The following is a 27,981-nucleotide window of genomic DNA, read 5'->3' as shown; positions in this document are numbered from 1 at the left end:
ATGAGAGGTAGAAAGACTGGCCTCGAGACAAGGATCTGTCAGACGCACTGTCCAAACCTGCTCGACATTGATGGAGACTCCTGTCATCACATCCACAATGCGGCAAAGAATTTTGCAGATCCCTTCGACCACCACCGTGAGCAGCTTTTCAATGATCTGCACACTGATCATCAGTGGTCTCCAGGTCAAGTAAAAACAAGTGTATTTGAACGTTTGGTATTTACTTCACTCAATGTATGAAATGGACATTCATTTTATTCATCTGAATACTGAATTCATCCAAAATCTATCTTGTTTCTGTGCAATCCTACCTTAAATGATAAAGAACACTGAAGGCTATAAAAAGTATTGATTTAGTTTTTTACAAACTTTTAGCGGCAGTGTATGGAAATACATTATTTCTCAGTCTTTCTTTTTGTCAAGTGATGTATATCAAGGAGATATGCTAGTACCTGAAAATCCCTGCCTCCAATTCTCAGAGGTTTGTGCCCCATCGCTGGCTGTCCACATATGTCAGCATTTCGACACACAGAATTCTGCCGGCTTACAAGGTCCTGTACTACGGGTTCCTGAGCAACAAAGAGAAGGAGTTGTACAAGGACCCACTGGAACACATTTATAAAGAACACCACGTGAGCGAGACGGCACAAGCGCGGATCAAGTCTTTGCATGAGGACCTCAACAGAAAAGGTGAAGGTCATCACTAGTTCTATTTTAAGTTTATCATTGAGTTTGTGTACATCATGGTTACCGACGATGAGCAAAATGTACCTTACTGATTCTGTTTCCACAGGCATGACACAGCAAGGGAAAGACAGAAAGAAAAGAGTGACCAGGAAGTTGTGGCATGAGGGCACTACAACTCAGAGTTTACATGGGTGCACTGGCCATCCTGAAGGGATAAGTCATGGTTTCACAACAGTTTTTTTTTAACATTCACAGGGTAGCCAGACGTTGGTACTTAAGCTCTACGACAAGCAGCTTGAAATGTTCCAACATTTTCTGTCTTGCTTTGTCAAAGCTGAATATCACTTAAGAATCACCCAAGACTATGGTAGAGATGGTACTTCAGGAGAAGATGCTGCTGTCTGCCAGGGAGATGTGTGTGGTGTGGGAAGCAGATGGATTCAGAACCAGGATCCTAATCATGCTGTTGGTACCCTGCAATTTAAATTACATTTAATATGTTGATATCTTTTTTGTCATTGTTTCAAAACATGAAGTAATTGTCAGTTTTGTGGTGTCTATATTTCAGCTGCTGAAGTCTTTCATGGAACAGGTCACCAAGTAACTTTACATGCAGAAGAAGTTGCCCTTGAAAAGTCACACACTGAGGTCACTGTCTGCTCTGGAGCTGATTTTGAGGGGCCACTCGCAGGTAGCGATCAAGTTGAAGAAGCTGAGCGCAATGTTGGGCTACCTCTCACCAGCTAGCAGTGATCTCCACCTGTTTTCTGTTGTTTGGTATGTGTTTATTGGTCAGGGCGTGAGTTTTGGGTGGGCAGTCTATGTTTTCTGTTTCTATGTTGGTTTTGGGTTGCCTGGTATGGCTCTCAATTAGAGGCAGGTGTTTGACGTTTCCTCTGATTGAGAGTCATATTAAGGTAGGTTGTTCTCACTGTTTGTTTGTGGGTGATTGTCGTCCGTGTTCCTGTGTCAGTGTATTCCACATGGGACTGTTTCGTTTGTCCGTTCGTTTAAGGTAGTCTGTTCCTGTTCTTGCGTCCTCTGTCTATATGTAAGTTCGTTTGTTTCAGGTCTGTTGCCTTCGTTTATTGTTTTGTAGTTTGTTCTAGTGTTTTGTCAGTGTTTCGTCTGTTTGTAATAAAGTCAGTATGTATTCATCACCCGCTGCGCCTTGGTCCGTTAATACACCACCAGACGAACGTTACAGAATCACCCACCAAACCCAGATCAAGCAGCGGGTTAACGGACAGCAACGACAGCAGCAGTGGGTCAAGGAGGATTGGACATGGGAAGAGATTCTGGACGGAGAAGGACCCTGGGCAGAGCCAGAGGAGTGTCGCCGTCCCAAGGCGGAGCTGGAGGCATCTAAAGCGGAGAGGCGACGATATGAGGAGGCAGCACGGAAGCAAGGCTGGAAGCCCGCAAGTACAACCCAAACATTTCTTGGGGGGGGGCTAAAGGGTAGTGTGGCGAAGTCAGGTAGGAGACCTGCGCCAACTTCCCGGGCTTACCGTGGAGAGCGAGAGTACGGGCAGACACCGTGTTACGCAGTAGAGCGCACGGTGTCTCCTGTACGTGTGCATAGCCCGGTGCGGGTTATTCCACCTCCCCGCACTGGTAGGGCTAGATTGAGCATTGAGCCAAGTGCCATGAAGCCGGCTCTACATATCTGGCCACCAGTACGTCTCCTTTGGCCGGTTTACATGGCACCAGCCTTACGCATGGTGTCCCCGGTTCGCCTACATAGCCCGGTGCGGGTTATTCCACCTCCCCGCACTGGTCAGGCGACGGGGAGCATACAACCAGGTAAGGTTGGGCAGGTTCAGTGCTCAAGGGAGCCAGTACGCCTACACGGTCCGGTATATCCGGCGCCACCTTCCCGCCCCAGCTCAGTACCACCAGTGCCTACACCACGCACCAGGCTTCCAGTGCGTCTCCAGAGCCCTGTTCCTCCTCCACGCACTCTCCCTGTGGTGCGTGTCTCAAGCTCAGTGCCTCCAGTTTCGGCACCACGCATCAAGCCTCCTGTGCGTCTCCAGAGCCCTGTACACACTGTTCCTTCTCCCCGCACTCGCCCTGAGGTGCGTGCCCTCAGCCCGGTACCTCCAGTTCCGGTACCACGCACCAGTCCTATAGTGCGCATCGAGAGTCCAGTGTGCCCTGTTCCTGCTCCCCGCACTAGCCTTGAGGTGCGTGTCTCCAGTCCGGTACCACCAGTTCCGGCACCACGCACCAGGCCTACTGTGCGCCTCAGCAGGTCAGAGTCGGCTGTCTGCCCAACGCCGCCTGCACTGCTCGTCTGCCCAGCACCGTCTGAGCCATCTGTCTGCCCAGCACCGTCTGAGCCATCTGTCTGCCCAGCACCGTCTGAGCCATCTGTCTGCCCAGCGCTTTCTGAGCCATCCGTCTGCCCAGCGCCTTCTGAGCCATCCGTCTGCCCAGCGCCTTCTGAGCCATCCGTCTGCCCAGCGCCTTCTGAGCCATCCGTCTGCCCAGCGCCTTCTGAGCCATCCGTCTGCCACGAGCCATTAGAGCCGCCCGTCTGTCCCGAGCCATTAGAGCCGTCCGTCAGTCAGGAGCCGCTAGAGCCGTCCGTCAGTCAGGAGCTGCCAGAGCCGCCAGCCAGTCAGGAGCTGCCAGAGCCGCCATCCAGTCAGGAGCTGCCAGAGCCGCCAGCCAGTCAGGAGCTGCCAGAGCCGCCAGCCAGTCAGGAGCTGCCAGAGCCGCCAGCCAGTCAGGAGCTGCCAGAGCCGCCAGCCAGTCAGGAGCTGCCAGAGCTGCCCTACAGTCATGAGCTGCCCTACAGTCATGAGCTGCCCTACAGTCATGAGCTGCCCTACAGTCATGAGCTGCCCTTCAGTCATGAGCTGCCCTCCAGTCATGAGCTGCCCTCCAGTCATGAGCTGCCCTCCAGTCATGAGCTGCCCTCCAGTCATGAGCTGCCCTCCAGTCATGAGCTGCCCTCCAGTCATGAGCTGCCACTCAGTCCGGAGCTGCCACTCAGTCCGGAGCTGCCACCCAGTCCGGAGCTGCCACCCAGTCCGGAGCTGCCACCCAGTCCGGAGCTGCCACTCAGTCCGGAGCTGCCATTAGTACAGAGTTGTCCCTCTGTCCTAAGCTACCTCTCTGTCCGGAGCTACCTCTCTGTCCTGAGCTACCTCTCTGTCCTGAGCTACCTCTCTGTCCTGAGCTACCTCTCTGTCCTGAGCTGTCTCCTCTATGTAGGAGGGGCCTTAGTGAAGGTTCCTGGACCATGGTCGGGGGCGAGGGTCGCCACTCAAAGGACGCTAAGGAGGGGGACAAAGACAGTGGTGGAGTGGTGTCCTCGTCCACCGCCGGAGCCGCCACCGCGGACAGATGCCCACCCAGACCCTCCCCTTGAGTTGTAGGGGTGCGCCCGGAGTTCGCACCTTGAGGGGGGGGGGGTTCTGTCACGTTCCTGACCTGTTTTCTGTTGTTTGGTATGTGTTTATTGGTCAGGGCGTGAGTTTTGGGTGGGCAGTCTATGTTTTCTGTTTCTATGTTGGTTTTGGGTTGCCTGGTATGGCTCTCAATTAGAGGCAGGTGTTTGACGTTTCCTCTGATTGAGAGTCATATTAAGGTAGGTTGTTCTCACTGTTTGTTTGTGGGTGATTGTCGTCCGTGTTCCTGTGTCAGTGTATTCCACATGGGACTGTTTCGTTTGTCCGTTCGTTTAAGGTAGTCTGTTCCTGTTCTTGCGTCCTTCGTCTATATGTAAGTTTGTTTGTTTCAGGTCTGTTGCCTTCGTTTATTGTTTTGTAGTTTGTTCTAGTGTTTTGTCAGTGTTTCGTCTGTTTGTAATAAAGTCAGTATGTATTCATCACCCGCTGCGCCTTGGTCCGTTAATACACCACCAGACGAACGTTACAGCTGGGCTCATGTATTGGCCCAGATACTGAAGTATCCAGCCCTGGGTAATGTGGTGAAAGGTGCCCTCTCCGTCTTTCATGGTACCAGGGTTGAGTCTTTGTTTAGCTTAATGAATGACACCATTGATTCAAGAAGCACCAACATGAACATCTCAACGTTCAATGCAATACAGACTGTGAAGTACACCCTGGAGTCCAGGCAGAAGGCAGCAGTGGAGATTTTTAAACTGGAGGATGCAAGGTTTGGGGAGGTGGACCGAAGGCTTTGCAGAAACATCAGGTCAGCAGGGACAGTAGACAAGACCTAGCGGCAACAGAGTCTGCTGGAAGACCGAAGACGACGTCTCGGTTATGGCTGTCAGCCATCTGGAAGTGCTCAGGAGAGCAAGAGGGCGGCAGCTGAAAGGAGAATAGGGCAAGGCTCAAGCATGGTGCAAAACAACGCAAGGGGGCACTTGTCCAGGCTAAGAAAAAGGAGTAGGGACATCCCCTCTAACCAACCCTCTCCTTTCCTACAGTCCACTCCCTTTGTCAAATAAATCCCAGATTGTTCCTTGCCTAGGACACGGAATGTTTGGTTTTTTAAATGTGATACGCCGTTTGTAACCTAAATTTGTATAGTTTACTGGTCGCCCCTTTTCACACAGACCTAGCCCCGCCCCCTGTCACTCAAGGAGTGCGTTTGTTATTGCTCGACCACAAGACACTTACGTTCAGTCTGCATGGTCATGCAACAATGTTGATGCCAAAGATGCTGTTTCTGCTTCTTTATATGAATCCACAAGCGTTTTATAATTACACTTAGTTTGTCTTTTCTTAGCAAGTATAAAAAAGTGGCGCCCGAGGGGATGGCTGCCGTTTTACGGGATCTAAAACAACTGTGCTATTTTCTGGGTGTTTTCACATTGTAACTTATTTTGTACATAATGTTGCTGCTACTGTCTCTTATGACCGAAAAGAGCTTCTGGATATCAGAACAGCGATTACACACCTTCAAACGAGCTTCAACGCCATACAACTCTCCTTCCGTGGCCTCCAACTGCTTTTAAATGCTAGTAAAACTAAGTGCATGCTCTTCAACCGATCGCTGCCCGTACCTGCCCGCCCTTCCAGCATCACTACTCTGGACGGTTCTGATTTAGAATATGTGGACAACTACAAATACCTAGGTGTCTGGTTAGACTGTAAACTCTCCTTCCAGACTCACATTAAGCATCTCCAATCCAAAATTAAATCTAGAATCGGCTTCCTATTTCGCAACAAAGAATCCTTCAATCATGCTGACAAACATAACCTCGTAAAACTGACTATCCTACCAATCCTTGACTTTGGCGACGTCATTTACAAAATAGCCTCCAACACTCAGACTGCATCCGTTTTGTCACCAAAGCCTCATATACTACCCACCACTGCAACCTGTATGGTCTCGTTGGCTGGCCCTCGCTTCATATTCGTCGCCAAATGGGTTTAAATGTATTTGGCTAAGGTGTATGTTAACTTCCGACTTCAACTGTATATGTGTGTGTATGTATGTATATGTGTGTGTGTGTATGTACTGTATATAAACTCAGCAAAAAAAAGATAATTCTTAAAAATCCAAATAACTTCACAGATCTTCATTGTAAAGGGTTTTAACACTGTTTCCCATGTTTGTTCAATGAACCATAAACAATTAATGAACATGCACCTGTGGAACGGTCGTTAAGACACTAACAGCTTACAGACGGTAGGCAATTAAGGTCACAGTTATGAAAACATAAGACACTAAAGAGGTCTTTCTACTGACTCTGAAAAACACCAAAAGAAAGATTGCCAAGGTCCCTGCTCATCTCTGTGAACGTGCCTTAGGCATGCTGCAAGGAGGCATGAGGACTGCAGATGTGGCCAGGGAAATAAATTGCAATGTTCGTATAGTGAGACGCCTAAGACAGCACAGCGCTACAGGGAGACAGGACGGACAGCTGATCATCCTCGCAGTGGCAGACCACGTGTAACAACACCTGCACAGGATCGGTACATCCGAACATCACACCTGCGGGAAAAGTACAGGATGGCAACAGCAACTGCACAAGTTACACCAGGAACAAACAATCCCTCCATCAGTGCTCAGACTGTCTGCAATAGGCTGAGAGAGGCTGGACTGAGGGCTTCTAATCCTGTTATATGTCACGAATACTACCGAAGGTGACTCCCCTTCCCGTTCGGGTGGCGCTCGGCGGTCGTCGTCGCCGGTCTACTAGCTGCCACCGATCCCTTTTTCCTTTTCGTTTATGTCTGTCTAATTGTTTTCACCTGTTTCTTGTTGGGGTTTTGGGAGGTGTACTATTTAGGTTAGTTTCGCCCGCTAGTGTTTGTGCGGGCTTATTGTGTGTTCATGTTACGTCAGGAGTGGATTATTTGATTGTGGGTTTTTCGCTGTCCAGTTTATTTTAAACAGTTGGTCTGTGGGTTGTGTTTGCGCCTGTGTTTTGGCGTCACCCCTTTTGTACCTGTTCCTGTTTTCACTGTGGACATTAAAGCGTTTTGTTCCCGTAACTTCTGCTCTCTCTGCGCCTGACTCCACACCCATCATTCTCCTGGCGTTACATTATAAGGCAAGTCCTTACCAAACATCACCAGCAACAATGTCGCCTATGGGCACAAACCCACCGTCACTGGACCAGACAGGACTGGCAAAAGTGCTCTTCACTGACGAGTCGCAGTTTTGTCTCACCAGGGGTGATGGTCGGATTCGTGTTTATCGTCGAAGGAATGAGCGTTATACCGAGGCCTGTACTCTGGAGCGGGATCGATTTGGAGGTGGAGGGTCCATCATGGTCTGGGGCGATGTGTCACAGCATCATCGGACTGAGCTTGTTGTCATTGCAGGCAATCTCAATGCTGTGTGTTACAGGGAAGACATCCTCCTCCCTCATGTGGTACCTTCCTGCAGGCTCATCCTGACATGACCCTCCAGCATGACAATGCCACCAGCCATACTGCTCATTCTGTGCGTGATTTCCTGCAAGACAGGAATGTCAGTGTTCTGCCATGGCCAGTGAAGGACCCGGATCTCAATCCCATTGAGCACGTCTGGGACCTCTTAGATTGGAGGGTGAGGGCTAGGGCCATTCCCCCCATAAATCTCTGGGAACTTGCAGGTGCCTTGGTGGAAGAGTGGGATAACAGCTCACAGCAAGAACTGGAAATCTGGTGCAGTCCATGAGGAGAAGACTTACTTAATGCAGCTGGTGGCCACACCAGATACTGACTGTTACTTTTGATTTTGATCCCCCCTTTATTCAGGGACACATTATTCAATTTCTGTTCGTCACATGTCTGTGGAACTTGTTCAGTTTATGTCTCAGTTGTTGAATCTTATGTTCATACAAATATTTACACGTTAAGTTTGCTGAAAATAAACGCAGTTGACAGTGAGAGGACGTTTTATTATTTGCTGAGTTTATATATATATATATATATATATATACACACACTATGTATGTAATATATATATATATAATGTGTGTATAAATGTATATGTATGCATACATACACACATACATTGATTCTTGACGAATATAACTTTTAAATGCCTCATGAGGTTAGTTCAACTGTCACACTTCATGAGAACCAGAAATATAAGCTTGTTTTTCTGTAAATGTAAATGTAAATGTAGCCTCATAACATGGTTAAAACATAAAATGTTTACATCATGGATGGTCAGTCATTGCATCCACAGCGCTGTCTATTCATCTGAGAGTGGTTACATTTCTCCAGGCACATCCCTCAGCTTTTTACCAAAACAGAGGCGGGGCGTCCGTTTTGTTATTGTTTCATCTGTGGATTTGCCCTTTAAACAGCTGCATATTATCAATATATCAAAGTGTCACCAACAAAAAAGTAAACAATAGGCCTATAGCAAATGCAGCATATGACATTCATTTTTCACATGTAAATAGCACTTTTCAGTAGTGCTCAAAGCATGCCATTCCATGATTACAGCATTTATTTTCCAACTCTAATCAATGGGCACAATCAGTCCTCCATGACAACAAAATCATAAACAACAGTAGGGCTGGCTAATAAGTCTTTAGTTTTGGGGTTGTGCTCAGGTAAAACAATTTGGCTAATCTATACTTCCATATTTACTATTCTTGAAGATCAAGGGGTATAACATTTATTGGAATGACTGGAATTCTGATAGACTTTGGTTTTTAATGTAAAGATATAATTTAATCGTATTATTGCATGTAGTAGAAAGGGATGGGTTAGAAGCAGCCTACATAACCAACCCATAAAGTAAAATGTAACATCCATATATGGCCAGCTATGTAAACGTTAACATTGATTTATCCTGCAATAGATGTCGTTCAATTGGTAACATACATTTTTGTCTTCTTCTAATGCCTCTTAAGGGGAAAGTAATCTAAAAGTAATTTAAAGTCAGATTACGTTACTGAGTTTGGGTACTCCAAACGTTACATTACTGATTACAATTTGACAGGTAACTAACGGATTACATTTAGAAAGTACCCTACCCAAACCTGCATACACAGGTATACGCACGTTCACACACATTCTGAGTTCCTGATGAGTCTTCGATTAGGCCAGAGACCCATCCCAGACTCCACATCGGAAAAAAGGGATCAACACTTGAGAAAGCACACTCACTTCTCTCGAACAATAGTTTTTTGGTCAGGACATCAGCTACATTCAGATGGAGCATTGCTCACAGTGCGTCAGAGCTTTTGTAATATTCTTAAGGTGTATCTAACGATGGTATTTTAAGCAACCCCTGAAAACCCTCCAATTTTGATTAATCAGGTGGAGAAACAGTTGGTCGGTTGTCTTGGCGGTAGCATCACATATTTTCCAGGTCAGTATGCCTCTGAACAATATCAAAGAAGTATCGTTATTGACGCAAGACCTGTCAGGGTGTTTAGAAATCGAAGGTGAAGCAATGAAGGTACATATTTGAGGAGTTCATTTTGGAGCTTGCAGTGAGGCTGTTTTCCATTGTGTTTTCTTCTCTGAAGTAAGGCTAAATGAAGAACTCATGAAAACACACAAACAAGTTGGGAAATGTGTCGCCTTCAGTCCTTCATAGTCGGCCATAACAGAGTCACGGGGGGACACGTCTGCTCACTTCCTCCATCCCGATCAATCTCAGAGTCCCTCTCCCTAAACATAGCAGATGTCTGTGCCACTTTAACACACACACACACACACACACCCGCTGTGTTCAGGGAGAGGGACTCCGAGATTGATCGGGCTGGAAGAAGTGTCTCCCCCATCCCGTTGATAGGGCTGACTGTGAAAGACTGAATGCCTCACAATTCCCAACTTGTTATTGTGTCTTCATGAGTTCCTCAATTAGCCACCCCCCTGCAAAGAGACCGGACTGTCCTGAGACTTTCCACGCCACAAATAGTCTCTCTGTCACCAATGCTGCACATAGAGGGCCCAGTACCTTATCCACACATGAAGAGCGCCACTCAAACCAAGGTTTGGAGCATCGGTGAGACTGAACAGCCCTCTTTTCCACATCCCAAACATAACTGTTTACTAACTGGTTTAAGTCAGTTTGTTGGTCCTCACTTCACATCTTGCAAACAGTGTTGAAATCGCTGGTGATAATTCGCTTTGAAGGTGTTTTTTGTTTATTTTGGGGAGGGGGATTCTTGTGCCTGTCACAATAAAATCTGCACATCCTCTGTCTGGTAATACGACTGACCAGACTATGTCTGGCTTGTCAGTCAGTGGTTTCCATGGTAATTTCCCACCCATCTGTTTTTGTTCTTGTATAACTTGGCATTGTGATGTAAAACAGTTTTTTGTAGGGGTGGAACATTTAGATAGAAAACAAGTGGTTGGGATAAAATGTTGAGGGTGTTAAATTGTTTCCTAGGAAACAAATTTGGTCTTTCGTCTGCTGCAACCTTCATCCACAAATACAGTGCCTTCACTGTATACAGTGCCCTTGAATTTTTCTAAATGTTGTTGTTACAGCGTGAATTTAAAATGGAGTAAATTGAGATTGTGTCACTGGCCTACACACAATACCTCAATGTCAAAGTGGATTTATGTTTTTCGAAATGTTTACAAATGAACCAAGACAACATTGAATGTTCCTGAGTGGCCTAATTACAGTGTTTACGAAAATCGGCTCGAAAATCAATGGAAAAAATTTAACATGGCTTTCTAGCCATGGTCAACAGCCAACTTGAAGAATTTTAAAAAGAATGTGCAAATATTGTACAATTCAGGTGTGCAAAGCTCTTAGAGACTTACCCAGAAAGATCCACAGCTGCATTCGCTGCCGAAGTTGATTCTAACATGGATTGACTCAGGGCTGTGAATACTTATGCAAATGAGGTTTTCTGTATTTCAATACATTTGCAAAAATGGCGAAAAACATGTTTTCACTTGGTCTTTAGGTGGTATTGTGTGTAATTGGGGGAGAAAAAAAGATTCAATACATTTTGAAATCAGGCTGTGACACAAAATGTGGAATATGTCAAGGGGTATGAATCATTCTGAAGGCACTGTACATAGACACACCCACACACATGAACACACTAGTATGCAAGCTCAAAAAGAGGTCTACACAAGCACACACACACACACAGGTGTGTGTGATCTAAACCCTCATGTTCATCTCTCAGCTGTGAGGCTAATGAAGAGCATGGTAATGTACAGACTCAACCCCTGCTGACCTAACCTCGTCCCCAGGCTCGCATTTCTGGAGCACAGAGTCAGGCAAGACCTGTGCAACCAAGTGGGACTTGAATGGGATGTGGTTTGAATCGAGGCGGCAAAGGGAGTCCGCTTGCTACAGCTGTATTAGATGGGACTTTGAAAAATGGCGAAAATCACCAATCAAAATAAATGATCTTTCACATTGGACATATTATTTTGGGAAGCCCAATTGATTGAGTTGTGGCATATACATTTTGTGAAAACTATTTGTAAGATGCACACTTTAAGATTTTCTCAAACTCACTTCCTTGCTTAAATCACTTGCACTGCTCGCACTTTGACGTCCCCAATGTAAGGGGGAGGTTCCATGGGTTATGCTAGATGGTGATGGACAAAGATCAGCCAATTAAAACAAGCGGTTGTTTCGTCCGCTCCTGCTTTGACAGAGAGAGAGTCGGCTGGTGGACTAGATGACTGCTGACCTGGACTAGCTGTTACCCTGCTGACCTGGACTAGCTGTTACTCTGTATCGGGTTACCTGTACATGTAGGTAGAGTTATTAAAATGACTATGCATAGATGACAACAGAAAGTAGCAGTGGTGTAAAGAGGGGGTGAGAGGGGGGGCACATCAAATAGTCTGGGTAGCCATTTGACTAGATGTTCAGGAGTCTTATGGCTTGGGGGTAGAAACTGTTTAGAAGCCTCTTGGACCTAGACTGGGAGCTCCGGTACCACTTGCCGTGCGGTAGCAGAGAGAACAGTCTATGACTAGGGTGGCTGGAGTCTTTGACAATTTTCAGGGCCTTCCTCTGACACCGCCTGGTATAGAGGTCCTGGATGGCAGGAAGCTTGGCCCCAGTGATGTACTGGGCCGTTCGCACTACCCTCTGTATTACCTTGTCGGTCGGAGGCCGAGCAGTAGCCATGCCAGGCAGTGATGCAACCAGTCAGGATGCTCTCAATGGTGCAGCTGTAGAACCTTTTGAGGATCTGAAGACCCATGCCAAATCTTTTAAGTCTCCTGAGGGGGGATAGGTTTTGTCGTGCCCTCTTCACGACTGTCTTGGTGTGCTTGGACCATGTTAGTTTGTTGGTGATGTGGACACCAAGGAACTTGAAGCTCTCAACCTTCTCCACTGCAGCCCCGTTGATGAGAACGGGGGTGTACTCGGTCCTTTTCCTGTAGTCCACAATCATCTCCTGATCACTTTGAGAGAGAGTTTGTTGTCCTGGCACCACGTGGCCAGGTCTCTGACCTCCTTCCTATAGGCTGTCTCGTCGTTGTCGGTGATCAAGCCTACCACTGTTGTGTCATCGGTAAATTTAATGATGGTGTTGGAGTCGTGCCTGGCCGTGCAGTCATGAGTGAACAGGGAGTACAGAAAGGGACTGAGCACCCACCCCTGAGGGGTCACTGTGTTGAGGATCAGCGTGGCGGATGTGTTGTTACCTACCCTTACCACCTGGGGGCGGCCCGTCAGGAAGTCCAGGATCCAGTTGCAGAGGGAGGTGTTTGGTCCGCTGAGCTGTAGTCAATGAATAGCATTCTCACATAGGTGTTCCTTTTGTCCAGGTGGGAAAGGGCAGCGTGGAGTGCAATGGAGATTGCATCATCTGTGGATTTGTTGGGGCGGTTTGAAAATTGGAGTGGGTATAGGGTTTCTGGGATAATTGTGTTGATGTGAGCCATGACCAGCCTTTCAAAGCACTTCATGGCAACAGACGTCAGTGCTATGAGTCGGTAGTCGTTTAGGCAGGTTACCTGAGTGTTCTTGGGAACAGGGACTATGGTGGTCTGCTTAAAACATGTTGGTATTATAGACTCGGACAGGGAGAGGTTGAAAATGTCAGTGAAGACACTTGCCAGTTGGTCAGCGCATGCTCGCAGTACACGTTGTGGTAATGCATCTGGCCCTGCGGTCTTGTGAATGTTGACCTGTTTAATACTCACATCATTGACTGCAGAGAGCAATATCACACAGTCTTCCGGAAAAGCTGATGCTCTCATGCATGTTTCAGTGTTATTTGCCTCGAACCGAGCATAGAAGTAGTTTAGCTCGTCTGGTAGGCTCGTGTCACTGGGCAGCTCTCGGCTGTGCTTCCCTTTGTAGTCTAATGGTTTGCAAGCCCTGCCACATCCGACGAGCGTCAGAGCCGGTGTAGTACGATTCGATCTTCGACCTGTATTAACGCTTTGCCTGTTTGATGGTTCATCGGAGGGCATAGCGAGATTTCTTATAAGCTTCCGGGTTAGAGGTTAGAGTGATGTGGTGTACTCCTTAATGCCATGGGAGGAATCCCTGAACATATTCCGGTCTGTGCTAGCAAAATAGTCTTGTAGCTTAGCATCTGCTTCATCCGACCACTTTTTTATTGATCTAGTCACTGGTGCTTCCTGCTTTAATTTTTGCTTGTAAGCAGGAATCAGGAGGATAGAATTATGGTCAGATTTGCCAAATGGAGGGCAAGAGAGAGCTTTGCATGCATCTCTGTGTGTGGAGTATAGGTGGACCAGAGTTCATTTTCCTCTGGTTGCACATTTAACATGCTGATAGTAATTTGTTAAAATGGATTAAAGTTTCCCTACATTAAAGTACCCGGCGACTAGGAGTGCGGCGTCTGGGTGAGCGTTTTCTTGTTTACGTATGGCGGAAAACAGCTTCTTCAATGCTGTTTTAGTGCCAGTCTCAGTCTGTGGTGTTATGATAACAGCTAAATAGAATACAGCTTATCATGAGATGCTCTACCTCAGGCGAGCAATAGCTCGAGACTTCCTTAGATATCATGCACCAGCTGTTTTTACAAAAATACATAGCCCCTTGTCTAACCAGACGCCGCTGTTCTATCCTGCCGGTACATCTTATAACCAGCCAGCTGTATGTTGATGTTGTCGTCGTTCAGCCACTACTCCGTGAAGCGTAAGATGTTACAGTTTTTAATGTCCTCTTAGTAGTTTAATCTTGCGCGTAAATCGTCAATTTTATTGTCCAAAGAGTGCATGCTTGCTAGTAGAATGGAGGGAAGTGGGGGTTTATGCGATCGCCTACGAATTCTCAGAAGGTAGCCCGATCTTCGGCCCCTCTTTCTCCACCTCCACACAGATCACAGGGATCGGGGCCTGTTCCCGAGGAAGCAGTGTATACTTCGTCGAGCTCGTCAGAGTCGTGAAGGGAAAAAGAGGACTCTGCTAGTCCGTGGTGAGTAATCGGAGTCCTGATGTCTAGAAGTTATTTTTGATCATTAGAGACGGTAGCGGCAACATTATGTACAAAATGCCAAGAGTGTGCAAAGCAGTCATCAAGGCAAAGGATGGCTAATTAACACTCTTTTGGTTACTACATGATTCCATTTGTATTATTTAAAAGTTTTGATGTCTTCACTATTATTTTATAATGTAGAAAATAGTAAAAAATAAAGAAAACTCCTTGAATGAATATGTGTACCCAAACTTTTGACAGGTACTGTACTACAACGGTATAATACACTCAAATAGCTTAAATTGTGGCCTAATTTGGTCAATGCATGTACACTGCAACACGTTTATCCTTTTTTGTAACGGAGGCGCTCATTCTCACTGAGCGTGAGGACTCCTCTCTCATAATTTGAGACTTGATCCCAGGCTGAGCACCTCACTGGCCTGAGCTGGAGATACAGTACCGATCAAAAGTTTGGAAACACCAATTCATTCAAGGATTCTTCTTCATTTTTACTATTTTCTACATTCTAGAATAATAGTGAAGACATCAAAACTATGAAATAACACATATGGAATCATGTAGTAACCAATAAAGAAACAAATCAAAATATATTTTATATTTGAGATTCAAAGTAGCCACCCTTTCCCTCGATGACAGCTTTGCACACTCTTGGCATTCTCTCAACCAGCTTCATGAGGTAGTCACCTGGAATGCATTTTAATTAGCAGGTTTGCCCTGTTAAAAGTTAATTTGTGGAATGTATTTCCTTCTTAATGCGTTTGAGCCAATCAGTTGTGTTGTGACAAGGTAGGGGTGGTATATAGAAGATAGCCCTACTTGGTAAAAGACCAAGTCCATATTATGGCAAGAACAGCTCAAATAAGCAAAGAGAAACGACAGTCCATTACTTTAAGACATGAAGGTCAGTCAATCCGGAAAATTTCAAGTGCTCATCAAGTGCAGTCGCAAAACCCCTCAAGCGCTCTGATGAAACTGGGAACCGCCACAGGAAAGGAATACCCAGAGTTACCTCTGCTGCAGAGGATAAGTTCATTAGAGTTAACTGCACCTCATAATGTAGCCCAAATAAATACTTCAGAGTTCAAATAACAGACACATCTCAACATCAACTGTTCAGATGAGACTGCATGAATCAGGCCTTCATGGTCGAAATACTGCAAAGAAACCACTACCAAAGGACATCAATAAGAAGAAGAGACTTGCTTGAGCCAAGAAACACGAGCAATGGACATTAGACCAGTGGAAATCTGTCCTTTGGTCTGATGAGTCCAAATTTGAGATTTTTTGTTCCAACCAACATGTCTTTGTGAGCCGCAGAGTAGGTGACCGGGTGAACTCCACACGTGTGGTTCCCACCATGGAGGTGTGATGGTGCTTTGATGTTGACATTGTCTGTGATTTATTTAGAATTCAAGGCACACTTAAAAACTTCTTATGGCAGCAATCCCGTTAACGGGATCGATATGACAACAGCCAGTGAAAGTGCAGGGAGCCAAATTCAAACAAACGAAATCTCATAATTAAAATTCCTCAAGCATACAAGTTTTTCACACCATTTTAAAGATACACTTCTTGTTAATCCCACCACAGTGTCCGATTTCAAAAAGGCTTTACAGCGAAAGCACCACAAACGATTATGTTAGGTCACCGCAAAATCACAGAAAAACACAGCCACTTTTCCAGCTAAAGACAGGAGTCGCAAAAAGCAGAAATAGAGATAAAATTAATCACTAACCTTTGATGATCTTCATCAGATGACACTCATAGGACTTCATGTTACACAATACATATATGTTTTGTTCGATAAAGTTCATATTTATATCCAAAAACCTCAGTTTACATTGGCGCCATGTTCAGAAATGCCTCCAAAATATCCAGAGAAATTGCAGAGCCACATCAAATAACAGAAATACTCATCATATAAACTATGATGAAAGATACATGTTTTACATAGAATTAAAGATACACTTGTTCTTAATGCAACCGCTGTGTCAGATTTCAAAAAAGCTTTACGGCAAAAGCACAATATTCAATCATCTGAGAACAGCGTTCAGCCACAAAAGGAAGCCATACAGTTACCCGCCAAATTGTGCTGTCAACAAAACTCATAAATAGCATTATACATCTTCACTTACCTTTGCTGATCTTTGTCGGAATGCACTCCCAGGACTTCCAGAAGAAATTTTTGTTTTGTTCGGTAATGTTCATCATTTATGTCCAAATAGCTATTTTTGTTAGCGTGTTTGGTTAACAAATCCAAAGTCAGGAAGCGCGTTCACTAAAAGCAGACGAAATGTCAAAAAAGTTCCGTAACAGTCAGTAGAAAAATGTCAAACGATGTATTGAATCAATCTCTAGGATGTTTTTAAGATAAATCTTCAATAATGTTCCAACCGGAGAATTCCATTGTCTTCAGAAGTGCGATGGAACAGAGCTCCCTCTCATGTGAACGCGCATGGTCAGAGCATGGTCAGCTCATGATAGACCTTACTCATTCCCGTCTCCTTCGGCCCCACTTCACAGTAGAAGCATCTGACAAGGTTCTACAGACTGTTGACATCTAGTGGAAGCCGTAGGAAGTGCAAACTGACCCATATCCCACTGTGTATTCGATAGGCGATGAGTTGAAAACCTACAAACCTCAGATTTCCCACTTCCTGGTTGGATTTTTTTTCTCAGGTTTTTGCCTGCTATATGAGTTCTGTTATACTCACATACATCATTCAAACAGTTTTAGAAACTTCAGAGTGTTTTCTATGCAATACTAATAATAATATGCATATATTAGCAACTGGGACTGAGGAGCAGGCAGTTTACTCTGGGCACCTCTGGGCACCTTTTCATCCAAGCTACTCAATACTGCCCCTGCAGCCATAAGAAGTTTTTAACCAGCATCCCTACCACAGCATTCTGCAGCGATACGCCATCCCATCTGGTTTGCGCTTAGTGGGACTATCATTTGTTTTTCAACTGGACAATGACCCAACACATCTCCAGGCTGTGTAAGGGCTATTTGACCAAGAAGGAGAGTGATGGAGTGTTGCATCAGATGACCTGGCCTCCACAATCACCTGACCTCAACCCAATTGAGATGGTTTAGGATGAGTTGGACCGCAGAGTGAAGGAAAAGCAGCCAACAAGTGCTCAGCATATGTGGGAATTCCTTCAATACTGTTGGAAAAGCATTACAGGTGATTACCTCATAAAGCTGGTTGAGAGAATGCCAAGAGTGTGCAAAGCTGTCAAAGGCAAAAGTTGGCTACTTTGAAGAATCTAAAATCAAACACTTTTTTGGTTACTACATGATTCCATATGTGTTATTTCATAGGTTTGATGTCTTCACTATTATTCTACAATGTAGAAAATATAAAAAAATTAAGAATAACTCTTGAATGAGTAGATGTGTCCAAACTTTTGACTGGTACTGTATGTACCATGTGTGTGTGATGTCCCAATGGTTTTGTTGGAGAGAGGAGCCAGTCTGACAGGCTGTCTACAGCCGCGGTGAGAGGCATTAGTCGGAGGAACCAACATGGCCCTCCAGAAACTCTCTGGAGTGAGATGTGCTGAATTACTTTTCCTGTGTTTCATAAGAGTGACTATCCAAGCTCCGACCGACGTGAGGACTTCCTGCTCAAGTCAAACAAACACTTTTTTGGGACAGTTTTTCGTTAACGTCCCCGTAGGTTTGGAAATGGATATGTTCTTTTGGCTCTGTGTAGACAAGCAGACTTTAACCCCAGGGAACTTTTGTTTTCTTGGAATGTGTTTGTCGGGGGAAAGAGTTTTGGAATGACGTGCGTGTGGGCAATGTGTGTGCGTGCCTAGATGTGTGTTAATGTACATACATACTTGGCCTCATTTCCGATGTCTTTGTAGCCATTGATAGGTGAACATTTATGAGGGTCTACGGTGAGACAAACGGACTGGATAGGTTTTCACCTTACTTATTGCCTGTCATATCAGATCTTTCGAGTGTATTTCTCTCTTTCAGCCCACTCGCCAACACTTTGCCACAATAGAGCACTTTCACTGTAATTTTAGCCTGTCATCTAGAAACAAACAAGGAGCCTCGGTTGGAAAAGGAATTACAAGGGATTTGAGATATCCTCATGCCAATATGGCCATTTTCCTGTTGCTTTACAACCCCCAGCCCTCCTTTCCAAAACACCACCACCCAACCCCCCACCCACATCGGTCTTTGCCTCAACTTTGTCTGACCCTGACACCCTCTGACTTAATTTGTCCAAGCCCTCGTCTCCCTCCCTGCCCTCCTCCACCTGCCCTGTCTAGAGTCTGAGGGCTTGTGATGTCGTCACACAGGAACATCTGGCAGCCTTTATAAAAAGGGGGAGCCACTTGTAAAATCTCTCAATGATATTGCAAAGTGCCTGAGTCAAGTTGAGCTGTGCTGACTACTGCCATCTCCATAGAAACGGACCAAGTTGGACTTGGATTTTCTCCTCAGAAAACACAAAAACAGTGGAGCTCACCTACATCTCCTTTGAATGGATGAGAAGATACAGAGAGATACAATTTCTAAGTAGTGAACAGCTCCTCTGCTTCACATTTATTTGATCACTGCGTATTCCGGATGTAACGGATCTCCTCTTCCTCTTCATCCGAAGAGGAGGAGCATGGATTGAACCAAAACGCAGCTTCTGAAGTTGACATTATTTATTTACAGAAAAGACGAAAACACGAACTTCACTATAAACTAACAAAACAACAAAACGGAGTAGACAAACCTGGACATGCGAACTTACATACAACGCAGAACTCACGAACAGGAAAATGACTACACAAAAGACCGAACGTACAAACAAACCGAGAACAGTCCCGTGTGGCGTAACATACAAACACTGACACAGGAGACAACCACCCCCAAACAAACAGTGAGAACAACCTACCTTAATATGACTCTCAATCAGAGGAAACGTCAAACACCTGCCTCTGATTGAGAGCCATACCAGGCAACCCAAAACCAACATAGAAACAGAAAACATAGACTGCCCACCCAAAACTCACGCCCTGACCAATAAACACATACAAAACAAGAGAAAACAGGTCAGGAACGTGACACCGGAACTGTTCATCCTAAGTGTGAAGAGTGTAGCTGACATATTGGGAGAACTGTGTATAAAAATGTTTCGGGCATCCATGAAAATCATGTTTTCCTTATGGAAAATGATGCGGCAAGCACGCATCTCCTCGCTGTTGTTCCTAACTTGCACCATCATGTTGGTAAGTTTTTTATATGTGTTTTATAAGCGTTTGTGCCTTTACCTCTCTCCATTCAAATTAGTATCTCATGTCGTTACATCATCAGGTTCAACATGCTTCCAGTGGCGGTTCTAGACCATTTCAACTGGGGGGGCCAAGCTGGGGCCAGTTGTACTGTTAGAGGGGCCAGTTACATTAGACGTTATTGTTGTCATATCGTTTTCTTCACTGCATTGCAGGCATTAGCAGGCAAAAGACCATGTTCATAACGTAGATGCATGTGGTACGATACTGTTGTGTTCCGCCTAAAGCCATCCCTCTATAAAATGTGTGGGTTAAATTAAATTAGTTAAATTCCTCGTTGCCACTGTCTAAAAACGGATGTAAAAAAAGAACGATAGGTAAAATTTGTTATGTAAAAATGATTTCATACTCTACATTTAGGGGGGCCACAAGGGGATCCAAAATTGTTGTCACAGGGGAAATTATACAATGCCATCCTTAGTATTTTGTGAGGAAATATTTCAGGCAAATACATTTCAAATGATGCATATTGAATTGTGCATCTATTGACTGAAATAAGACAGGGATCTTTGATTTAATAATTGAGTCAATTTAATTTAAGAGTACAATTTAGAGCTTGTTTGATACTTTTGAGGTTGATGCTCTACACAAGGCCTAGCCAACCCTGTTTCTGGAGAGCTACCATCCTGAAGGTTCTCGCCAACCCTAATCTAGCGCACCTGATTCTAATAATTAGCTGGTTGATAAACTGAATTAGGTAGGTTACTACTGGGGTTGGAGTGAAAACCTTCAGGAGGGTAGCTCTCCAGGAACCGGGTTGGGCAGCTCTGCTCTACACTGTGTCTGTCGCTTCAGGCTGATGTATGACAATCATGCTTTTAAAGGTATCAACAGAAATGTGTACTATCGTAACAAGGTTTGCTTGAGTCCAGTGGCGTTTTTAACATGAGCATATTGGTTTGGCAAAGTCAATCAACAAAAGCTCATATGCATCGAAACCACTACACTAAATACACATTGAATGCACTAATAACAAATCCCAGAAATGAATTTTGAGCCACACATACAGATCTTATAACATTTGGGTTATGATCAGTTTATGACTACTTTCCATAGCTTTAGCTATTATTGCATGGAAGACCACGGGAGTCGAGCATACTGTCACGATCGTCGTAAGAAGCGGACCAAAGCGCAGCGTGGTTTGAATACATTCTTCTATATTTAATGAAGAACACTTAAACAACAAAGAAAAAAACGAATGAGACGAACGTGACCGCTATATAAACACTATGCTAACATGCAACATAACATAGACAATAACCCACAACACAAAACAGGCTACCTAAATATGGTTCCCAATCAGAGACAACGCAAAACACCTGTCTCTGATTGAGAACCATATCAGGCCAAACACATAGAAATAGACAAACCAGACATACAACATAGAATGCCCACTCAGATCACACCCCGACCAAACAAAACATAAAACATACAAAGCAAACTATGGTCAGGGCGTGACACATACGTTTATATAAAGTAAACTAGCTCGTAATCGGTCTGCAATACTATGTGTCTGCCTGCCTGTTACAAAGGGGCCAGGTTAACAATATGTAACGTTTATAACGCTATTCACTTGCTTCATCTATTGCACAGTTACAGTTCAATCAAATATATTTGTAACTAACCCTTCTTTTCTACATGTGGTTCCATGGGTATTACAGTCTGCTATCAAAAATCAACAATGAGACATGTAGCCTACCTCAAAACAGATGTTAGCCACTGCTACATGATCCACCACCAACCACTCGACTTAAATCTTTTTTCCAGCTTGCTTTATTTTAATGGATGGCCATATTTTAAAGTTTAGGTGACTAATGAGAACCGAGATGTTTTATTTCTAACTTTTTCTTCATATTGCGGTTTGAAAATGATCTGCTAGGCGATACAGTCGCTTGCGAAAGTATTCACCTCCCTTGGCATTTTTCCTATTTTGTTGCATTACAACCTGGAATTAAAATTTATTTTTTGGGGGTTTGATTCATTTCATTTAAAGAGCAAGCCTACTACTTAAGATGCAAAATATTTTTAATTGTGAAACAAACAAGAAATAAGACAAAAAAACGTGCATAACTATTCACATCCCCAAAGTCAATACTTTGTAGAGGTCTGGGCTTTGACTAGGCCATTAAAGTGTTGCTTTAGCAGTATGCTTATGGTCATTGTCCTGGTGGAAGGTGAACCTTCATCCCAGTCTCAAATCTCTAGAAGACTGAAACAGGTTTCCCTCAAGAATCTCCGTGTATTTAGCGCCATCCATCATTCTGACCAGTTTCCCAGTCCCTGCCGATGAAAAACATCCTTACAGCATGATGCTGCCACCACCATGCTTCACTATGGGGATGGTGAGAGGTGTTGGGTTTGTGCCAGATATAGCGTTTTCCTTGATGGCCAAAAAGCTCAATTTTAGTCTCATCTGACCAGAGTATCTTATTCCATATGTTTGGGGAGTCTCCCACATGCCCATTGGTGAACACCAAACATGTTTGCTTATTTTTTTCTTTAAGCAATGGCTTTTTTCTGGCCACTCTTCTGTAAAGCCCAGCTCGGTGGAGTGTATGGCTTAAAGTGGTCCTATGGACAGATACTCAAATCTCCGCTGTGGAGCTTTGCAGCTCCTTCAGGGTTATCTTTGGTCTCTTTGTTGCCCTCCTTGCCTGGTCTGTGAATTTTGGTGGGCGGCCCTCTCTTTGCAGGTTTGTTGTGGTGCCATATTCTTTAATTTTTTTAATAATGGATTTAAATGGTGTTCCGTGGGATGTTCAAAGTTTCTGATATTTTTTCTATAACCCAACGCTGATCTGTACTTCTCCACAACTTTGTCCCTGACCTGTTTGGAGAGCTCCTTGGTCTTCAGGGGGTCGCTTGCTTGGTGGTGCCCCTTGCTTTGTGGTGTTGTAAACTCTGGGGCCTTTTAGAACAGGTGTACAGTGGGGCAAAAAAGTATTTAGTCAGCCACCAATTGTGCAAGTTCTCCCACTGAAAAAGATGAGAGAGGCTTGTAATTTTCATCATAGGTACACTTCAACTATGACAGACAAAATTATTTTTAAAAATCCAGAAAATCACATTGTAGGATTTTTTATGAATTTATTTGCAAATTATGGTGGAAAATAAGTATTTGGTCACCTACAAACAAGCAAGATTTCTGGCTCTCACAGACCTGTAACTTCTTCTTTAAGAGGCTCCTCTGTCCTCCACTCGTTACCTGTATTAATGGCACCTGTTTGAACTTGTTATCAGTATAAAAGACACCTGTCCACAACCTCAAACAGTCACACTCCAAACTCCACTATGGCCAAGACCAAAGAGCTGTCAAAGGACACCAGAAACAAAATTGTAGACCTGCACCAGGCTGGGAAGACTGAATCTGCAATAGGTAAGCAGCTTGGTTTGAAGAAATCAACTGTGGGAGCAATTATTAGGAAATGGAAGACATACAAGACCACTGATAATCTCCCTCGATCTGGGGCTCCACGCAAGATCTCACCCCGTGGGGTCAAAATGATCACAAGAACGGTGAGCAAAAATCCCAGAACCACACGGGGGGACCTAATGAATGACCTGCAGAGAGCTGGGACCAAAGTAACAAAGCCTACCATCAGTAACACACTACGCCGCCAGGGACTCAAATCCTGCAGTGCCAGACGTGTCCCCCTGCTTAAGCCAGTACATGTCCAGGCCCGTCTGAAGTTTGCTAGAGAGCATTTGGATGATCCAGAAGAAGATTGGGAGAATGTCATATGGTCAGATGAAACCAAAATATAATTTTTGGTAAAAACTCAACTCGTCGTGTTTGGAGGACAAAGAATGCTGAGTTGCATCCAAAGAACACCATACCTACTGTGAAGCATGGGGGTGGAAACATCATGCTTTGGGGCTGTTTTTCTGCAAAAGGACCAGGACGACTGATCCGTGTAAAGGAAAGAATGAATGGGGCCATGTATCGTGAGATTTTGAGTGAAAACCTCCTTCCATCAGCAAGGGCATTGAAGATGAAACGTGGCTGGGTCTTTCAGCATGACAATGATCCCAAACACACCGCCCGGGCAACGAAGGAGTGGCTTCGTAAGAAGCATTTCAAGGTCCTGGAGTGGCCTAGCCAGTCTCCAGATCTCAACCCCATAGAACATCTTTGGAGGGAGTTGAAAGTCTGTGTTGCCCAGCAACAGCCCCAAAACATCACTGCTCTAGAGGAGATCTGCATGGAGGAATGGGCCAAAATACCAGCAACAGTGTGTGAAAACCTTGTGAAGACTTACAGAAAACGTTTGACCTCTGTCATTGCCAACAAAGGGTATATAACAAAGTATTGAGATAAACTTTTGTTATTGACCAAATACTTATTTTCCACCATAATTTGCAAATAAATTCATTAAAAATCCTACAATGTGATTTTCTGGATTTTTTTTCTCATTTTGTCTGTCATAGTTGAAGTGTACCTATGATGAAAATTACATGCCTCTCTCATCTTTTTAAGTGGGAGAACTTGCACAATTGGTGGCTGACTAAATACTTTTTTGCCCCACTGTATATATACTGAGATCATGTGACAGATCATGTGACACTTAGATTGCACACAGGTGGACTTTATTTAACTAATTATGTGACTTCTGAAGGTAATTGGTTGCACCAGATCTTATTTAGGGACTTCGTAGCAAAGGGGGTGAATACATATGCATGCACCACTTTTCTGTTTTAAAATCCTCAATCTCAACAAAATAACCAATAATGGCCATGCGAAAACATTTTAAATACATTTTAAAAAAAATATACCTTATCAACTGTGAGACCTTACATAGACAGGTGTGTGCCTTTCCAAATCATGTCCAATCAATTTACTTTTCCACAGGTGGACTCCAATCAAGTTGTAGAAACATCTCAAGGACGATCAATGGAAACAGGATGCACCTGAGCTCAATTTCGAGTCTCAAAGCAAAGGGTCTGAATAGTTAGATAGTTAGTTATATAATCTACATTGTCATTATGGGGAATTGTGAGTAGATTGATGAGTTAAAAAACTATGTAATACATTTTAGAATAAGGCTGTAACCTAACAAAATGTGGAAAAAGTCAAGAGGTCTGAATACTTTCTGAAGGCTGTATCCTGTCCTAAGCTTGTTATCCCTAGGTTTTCCCTGGCTAAACTAGCTGAACCATGCTAGTTTTCATCCTCATTGTCAAACTTCATAAATACTGCACCCTCAGTTTCAAAACTCATTTGCTAGTTATACAATCATGTAACTAAGTCATTTGCTCGAAATAAATTCACATATATTGTTTTGTTTGAAAGTCATGACTGGTTTGAGCCGTCTGTTGTGTCATAAGACAACGGTGGCGAAGGATATCGTTGCTACTTAACGTGGATCCAAGTTCAGTTTTGAGTTCCACCGGCATCATTGGTGTAGGGTTAGCTGGACATTTGGTCTTGGAAATGTGACAACGGGCAGCCTATACCCGCTTGGCTCGATGGGATATGTAGTGATTTTGCCAACACAGCCAGATATGTACAGTCTTGTACCCTTAACCTTTTTTTAAACTGACTATCGTGTGATTAAATTGGACTTCATTAGTATAATGAGCAATCTAGGAATGCCACAAGTTAATTGACACAAGAAAACTTGAGGAAATACCAACTCTACAGAGTGCCAATGGCTACAATGAATGTCTAAATTACTTCCGGACATGAAGGGCCCACAGAGTTCCTCCTCACCACTCTGAAATATCAGTCCAATCAAAGTTTCCAGGCATAAGACATAGATTTTTCTTTGGCCAATGACAATGAGCCTTCTTGGGCGGGCACTTCTACTTTAAATCAATTGAGCACTGAAGAGGGGCTTTTTCTGGCTAGCTCTCCCAACAGGTGCTACAGTGTCCCCATGAGTGACAGCACCCTGAGCCAATCACACGCAACCAGAGAAGATCAACGATGCCTACGCTCTGTACTTTTTCTGCCCCTCTACCACAGAAAGCACCAAACGAGAATGAAACAGCTGAATTTTGGAGCTGCCTTACTCAACGAAAATTTCAAGATAAAAAATTTGGAAAAGTTGGAACATTTACCAAAACAACAATACACTGGGAAGGCGATCATGTACGCTTTATTAGTTGAAGCTATTTTTACTGATGATATATTGATATACATGAAAAAACAGAATTTCCCCCACGTGACGAATCGACACTGCTTGTGTAGAACAGGCTGCCAGATTGGATGAAAGCATTGTTCTAAATTATATGACCTCTTTTTGTACAATCACAGTTTAAACAATTAGGATACTAGGATACACATTCAGATCATATGGAGAGGAATTCCTGCTCAGTGTTAGGTTCATATAAGCAGCTCAAATCAGCTATTTAAAATAAGCGTTTTACTTGTGGATAACCAAGAGGGCTTTAGTAGTATTTGGGGGGTTAAATCTCTGAGTAAACTTATTCAAGGTATACACTTTATTCCCCAAAATATTTCCTCACGCATTGCACAAACCCTCCTCTGCGGGGGCTTTTAACACCAAATGGATGCCCATCCCCAGTGCCCTGCTGTGCCCACACGCACACCAACTCTCAATCCTCACTCTTTGTTTCCCAGGTGCAGGGTGGATGCCCGCGGCAGTGCTCGGGCCCCGCCTCACCGCCTTCATGCCCACCGGGCGTCAACTGGGTGACCGACTCCTGTGGCTGCTGTAAGGTGTGCACCAAACAGTACAACCAGGACTGTAGCCCCAGCCAACCATGCGACCACATCAAGGGCCTGCACTGCCACTTAGGGCTTGGAGGTGACCCAGAGACAGGCCTGTGTCGAGGTAAGGGCATGGACATCGACATCGACATGACCTCGGGTTAAGGAGGGTGGGACTAGACACATTTATGCTGTAATTGACATTTCCTATCCACCTTCTAATTGGCACTGATAATTCTATTGACAATGCTAAGACTAATGAATATAAGTATATGTACAAAAGCAACAATGACTGTACAACAATGATTTAGCCTCGTCGTTATAACCTTGTGCCTATGTTGTATTGCTCCTGTCCCAGCTGAGGCCATGGGTCGTCCCTGTGAGCTGAATGACCGGGTCTACCAGCACGGGGAGGACTTCCAGCCCAGCTGCCAGCACCAGTGCAGCTGCATGGACGGAGTGGTGGGCTGCATGCCCGTGTGCCCCCAGCCAGGTACCCTTGCCAGACTGGCGCTGCTCCCGGCCCCGGCTGGCCAGGTTGCCCAACCGCTGCTGCGAGGAGTGGCTCTTTGACGATGACAACCAAAAAGGTTGACTATGCTCCACCGCCCTTCCCACCCCAGCACCCTGATCTGGACAGCAATGAGCTGCTCATGGCTCCCACTCCATGGGACTCAAGTGCTGAGGCCCCATATCAAGGTACACAATGATGCCCACTTTTTGATGTACTATACATTTGTAATGTTTTGTATCACTCAGATGAGAATGGTGTTCCTCATGCTCCATGTTTGGCCCTCTCTTCTTACAGAGTGGATCTCCTCCCCACATTCCCATACCTTATTTTCCTCAACCTGCTTCCTGCAAACCACTGACTGGTCGCCTTGGTCAGCCACCTGTGGGTTGGGCATTTTCAGCCGAGTAACCAATAGCAATGCTGAGTGTCGGTTGGTCAAAGAGACATGACTGTGCCAGATCCGGCAGTGTGATCTTGGCCCCACCCCTTCTTTCAAGTTAAGGCATGGACAATGTGTGAATGAACGGACACGCTTTTTCAATGACAAGAAACACAATAGTCCGAGAACAACAAATAAATGTACCACTAGACAGGTAGTAATTGTACCATGTGTAATTCACAGCTATCCTCATGGTAGGGTGTATGTATTCTGACCTTCCTACAGAAAGGGAAGAAGTGCCAACGCACAATATGCCCTCGTAAGCCTGTCCGGATCACGTTTGCCAGCTGCTCTACGGCGCGCCGGTATTGTCCTCGTTCCTGTGGCTCATGTGCTGACAGCCGTTGCTGCACTCCTTCTCTGACGCGCACAGTGTGCCTTCGCTTTCTCTGCCCCGGCGGCCGGCAGGACTTTACCAGCAGTGTTATGTGGATCCAGTGCTGCCGCTGCAGTCAGAGCTGCCAAAGTCGAGGGCTTGACTCCCCAGACTCCCTCAGTCTCCCCAACGACATTCATACATTCAATCACTGAGCCCTACGCCTAAACCCTAGCACTTGCCAACATTCTCTC

At 44.8% G+C, this 27,981-nt stretch overlaps 1 pseudogene; it reads left to right on the top strand.

The window, feature by feature from the left end:
• On the top strand, positions 1–27,942 carry LOC120021836 (annotated as a pseudogene).
• Positions 27,943–27,981: the final 39 nt, after the last annotated feature.

Source organism: Salvelinus namaycush, chromosome 26, assembly GCF_016432855.1.
Source record: "Salvelinus namaycush isolate Seneca chromosome 26, SaNama_1.0, whole genome shotgun sequence".
In the NCBI taxonomy this organism is placed as follows: Eukaryota; Metazoa; Chordata; class Actinopteri; order Salmoniformes; family Salmonidae; genus Salvelinus; species Salvelinus namaycush.
The sequence above is the reverse complement of the archived record's forward strand: the minus strand, read 5'-3'. Positions and strand labels throughout refer to the sequence as shown.